Below are 5,097 nucleotides of genomic sequence, written 5' to 3' on the forward strand. Positions count from 1 at the left end.
CGTCTGCTGAAAGAATTGGCTAGTGTAATAGCTGAGCCCCTGGCATAGCTGTTCGAGCACTTGTGGTGCTCCGACCAGGTCCCTGAGAACTGGAGAAGGGCCAATGTGGTGCCCATTTTCAAGAAAGGGAGAAGAGATGAGCCGGGTAACTTTAGACCAGTCAGTCTTACCTCTATTCCTGAGAAAATGCTAGAGAAAATAATCAGGCCCAGCAGTGGAAACAATGCTGAGGGGAAACCAGCACGGGTTTGTCACAGGTAGATCCACCCTGACAAACCTTGTAGCCTTCTATGACCAGGTCACACAATGCCTGGATGCGGGAGCTGAGGCTGATGACATCTTCCTGGACTTTAGGAAGGCCTTCAACACAGTCTCGCACCCTATCCTCATTGGGAAGCTAACAGACATTGGAGTGGATGCCTACACGGTCAGGTGGTGGTCAACTGGCTTAGGGACCGCACCCAGAGAGTGGTGGTGGATGGAGGCCTGGAGGGAGGTGGGCAGTGGGGCCCCGCAGGGTTCAGTCCTCGGACCAATATTATTTAATATTTTCATCAACGATTTGGATGAGGGCGTGGAGAGCACCCTCGCCAAGTTTGCTGATGATACCAAGTTATGGGGCAAAGTTAGTACACCGGAGGGCAGGGAGCAGATTCAGGCTGACCTGGACAGGTTGGATCAATGGGCAGAGAGAAATAGGATGTAATTTAATAAAGGGCCTGGAGGGAGGTGGGCAGTGGGGTCCCGCAGGTTTCAGTCCTCGGACCAATATTATTTAATATTTTCATCAACGATTTGGATGAGGGCGTGGAGAGCACCCTCGCCAAGTTTGCTGATGATACCAAGTTATGGGGCAAAGTTAGTACACCGGAGGGCAGGGAGCAGATTCAGGCTGACCTGGACAGGTTGGATCAATGGGCAGAGAGAAATAGGATGTAATTTAATAAAGGGCCTGGAGGGAGGTGGGCAGTGGGGTCCCGCAGGTTTCAGTCCTCGGACCAATATTATTTAATATTTTCATCAACGATTTGGATGAGGGCGTGGAGAGCACCCTCGCCAAGTTTGCTGATGATACCAAGTTATGGGGCAAAGTTAGTACACCGGAGGGCAGGGAGCAGATTCAGGCTGACCTGGACAGGTTGGATCAATGGGCAGAGAGAAATAGGATGTAATTTAATAAAGGGCCTGGAGGGAGGTGGGCAGTGGGGTCCCGCAGGTTTCAGTCCTCGGACCAATATTATTTAATATTTTCATCAACGATTTGGATGAGGGCGTGGAGAGCACCCTCGCCAAGTTTGCTGATGATACCAAGTTATGGGGCAAAGTTAGTACACCGGAGGGCAGGGAGCAGATTCAGGCTGACCTGGACAGGTTGGATCAATGGGCAGAGAGAAATAGGATGTAATTTAATAAAGGGCCTGGAGGGAGGTGGGCAGTGGGGTCCCGCAGGTTTCAGTCCTCGGACCAATATTATTTAATATTTTCATCAACGATTTGGATGAGGGCGTGGAGAGCACCCTCGCCAAGTTTGCTGATGATACGTCACAGGAAGGGTGTCCAGGATCTGGAATGGGCTTCCAAGAGAGGTGGTACTATCACCTAGCTTGGGGGTCTTCAAGAGGAGGCTAGATAGTCACCTGGCTGGGGTCATCTGACCTCAGTCCTCTTTCCTGCCAGGGGCAGGGGGTCAGACATGATAATACATTGTGGTCCCTTCCGACTCTACAATGAATGAATCTATGAGTGTGACTGAACTTGATGGGAAACAATCTCACAGAAAAAACTCATGGCATAACATTTCACAATGATTGTGTGTGGCTCGGTTCTTCTGGCCATTCTCCTTTTCCATCACCACCAGCAGTGACATATATCATGAGTAACGTGATCGGTAGCAGGAGAAGAAGCACTTGACAATGCAGACATGGCACACTGGAGTATGAGGAAACATTCTCTGTCCCAAACACCTCACCATTTACCAAACTCTAACAAATACCCCATAGCTGCTCCCCAGCCATAGCATGTGCTGGGCAATTAATGGGACAATGAATGCTCAAAAGTATCTACAGTGAAAATATTTGCAGAATGAATCCTACAAACTAAGAGAAAAGAATGTGTGTATTTTTTAGTTGAAATTTTGGTAGAGGAAAGTATCTATGGAAAGCCTGATGGCCAGTGTCCTATTTGAAAGAATGGTTTTAACAGAAAATCTTCCATCAGCTCTGAGTTTTAGTGTCCAGTATTTCAAGTGCTTGGGTAGGTATCCCATAAAAGTATCTGAATTTCAGAGGCAGGTTCTCAGCTCTTTCTGGATATCACTATACAGTAACTTGGGCAGCCAAAACTGAACTAGGACTAGATGAAAGGTAACACCTAGTGAGATCTGCTGTAGGCTGTTAAAAAAAGGAAAGGAAGAAGAAAGAGAAGGAAAGACAACAAAAAACCTGCTTAAAATAAAAACATTATTTCCATGAAAAAAGTGAAGCAAAGTTATTCTCCAGCTCCTAGAGCTCTCTTCAGATCATTTCAGTTCTATGCAACTGCTAATATAAGAAAAAGAAGAAATGCTGGTCCTATAATGCTTTTGATCTATGTTGTCAGTCAGTATTTCCATTAATGTACCTAGTATTTTTTTTTAATGAATGTGACATTGCACTTTCTTAAGGAACATTTCTCATCCTGTTCCCCACCCCAAATTAAAATATTAATTCAGAAAATCTCAAGTAGCTGGCTGAATGATACACAGTGCAAAACACTCTGGAAGAAGCCTGGCTAGGAGTGGGAGGTACAGCATGATGACCTTGCTATGCCCTTCCTCTAACGTCACAAACCAATGTACTCCGTCACAGGTGATCTTGCTAGCCATGGCTAGCCAGCGTGCAGCCAGCCAGCCTTGGCGTTTTAAACTGGGCAGGTCTGGTTTTGCCAGAATGCTGCTTTTCTAGTGTTGACTGCAATAAGTCTACGACCTGGGAAACTGATAAGGCATACCTGATTACCCTAGTAAATAGATTCATTGTATATAAATGATTCATTGACATGAGAAGCAATTATGTACATCTAATAGCCTGATATTTCGTAATTTTATCTTGTAAGCTTTTCAAGCCCTGCTAACAGCTGGGATGAAGAGCCCAGGTCTGCCTCAGAAAATCTCTTTTCAGACAGGGACTCAAGATCCTTGCTGCATTGCCCCTCTGCAGGTGAACCAAGGCCAGTGTATCTATGAAACCTATACCTGCCATACACCGTTCACACAATGCTCAAAACACAACCTACAGCATGTAGTCTCAGCAACACCAGTAAGAAGTTATTTTGCCTGGCTGGCTGGCCACCTGTTGGAAACCTATATGACCCAGGAACTTAAACATTGTTTTCAATACTAATGATTTTGTGACTCTCTTAGATTAATGGATCTTTCTTTTAAATCAGCAGCTCACTATACTTATCTGTATTGTCTTAGCAATTGCCTCTGGTTTGTATTCCAATATTAGAAGTGCTGTTAAGATTTCTTTGACCCTTGTTTTGGACTGTGTGCTTTTACCGCACCCAGCTTCTCAAACCATCCTTGGTCCCCAGAATCTCTCTGGGGCGCTGCAGTCCTCGGCCTCGGTGCCTGTTTTCCTTCTGCTAGATCTCTATAGCTACCAAACTTTGTATGTACCATGTAGGGACAGAAAAATAATTAGGATTTAGCCCCTCACATGGAAAGCTAGAGACAACGGAAAGTGTTGAAAGAGTGGAACCATAATTTCTTATTTGGGAGAACACAGCCCCCAAGTCACTGTGTGATATGGACTGGGAAGCACTTAAAATGAACAATGCCTCGCACAGGGTGTGTTGTAAAGTCATTACTAATGGAAGTACAAGATATGGGATTATACACGTATATTATTACTCCTGCTCCTGCCTTTGCCTAAGGTAATTTGCATCCTTGCAGCCTCACAGGAAAACTGAGACTCCTTACCAGGTGAGACTTGCCTGCCCAGAGGGTTATCCCATCTATTGACTCCTCTGTGAAATCCTATGAAATATGAACTTTCATTTCTACACAGCAGAACTTTTACAAACTTTTCTCTGATTCCTGATGAAGGGTGTTTGTGCCCAAAAGCTTGCAATGAAAGGGTTTTTTTTGCAAAAATCTTTAGTCTAGTCAAAGACATCACATCTGTCCAAGAGCCCTGACTGATATTATTAAATACTACACAAATAGTTTAGGACATGCTATGTTAGACTAAATCTCTCTTTACCTGACATTTTTAATAGCCCTAAGACTGGCCTGGGTTAAATCCTGGACCTGCTAAGATGAAAGAGGAATTTGGAACTGACACCAGGAGAGACGGACTTTTACACCTTCTTTGCAAACACTTCCTCCTCCTTTGAAGTTCATCATCATACGTAGCTGCCCTGACAGGAATAATCTGTTTTCATTAAAAATTCCCACCTCCCAATTCTTAATTGTATCATCATAGTCTTTGTCATGTGGAAAGAAGCACATTACAGCACATTTGTAGCTATGAAATAAAGTAAAATATATTTTACTGTTAGTATTATTAGTAGAAGTAATAATAATAAAAAGTAAAATATACATGACTTTATTGAACTGTAATACCTGAGATATATTTTGAGAAACATTTATATGCCACTTCTTCTGTCATTATCACATGGGGATCTTTAAGAAGAGAAACAGTGCTATTTGTAATAAAGATAAATCTGGTTTTAAGAATCTTCACCTGTATAAAATAGGACTAGAAGGAAACAGTAATCACTTACCTTGGCCTCATTTATCTTTTTCTCTGATGACTTCAGTAAGAAACTTAAACTTTTCTACTATATTCCTGGAATGTTTTCTTTTTCCAGCCTAATGGTACATGTACATTTACAAGAAATAGAGTTACAAGCTCAAAAGCAAGTACACAAGAAATCCACATACATCTTCTATCTTGCATGGCATTCCTTTCGTACGGGGCAGCATTAGCTTTCTAAGGAAGCAAATTACCTAAAAATTCCTCAGCTATGAGCTCCATTTCAGTTTCAACATAAAAACTGTATAATACGAATTCTTGCCCAGGGCCTGAAAACATTTTTATAAGTTGAAAAAAT

The sequence above is a fragment of the Alligator sinensis genome, unplaced genomic scaffold (genome assembly GCF_000455745.1).
Source record: "Alligator sinensis unplaced genomic scaffold, ASM45574v1 scaffold1616_1, whole genome shotgun sequence".
Lineage (NCBI taxonomy): Eukaryota > Metazoa > Chordata > Crocodylia > Alligatoridae > Alligator > Alligator sinensis.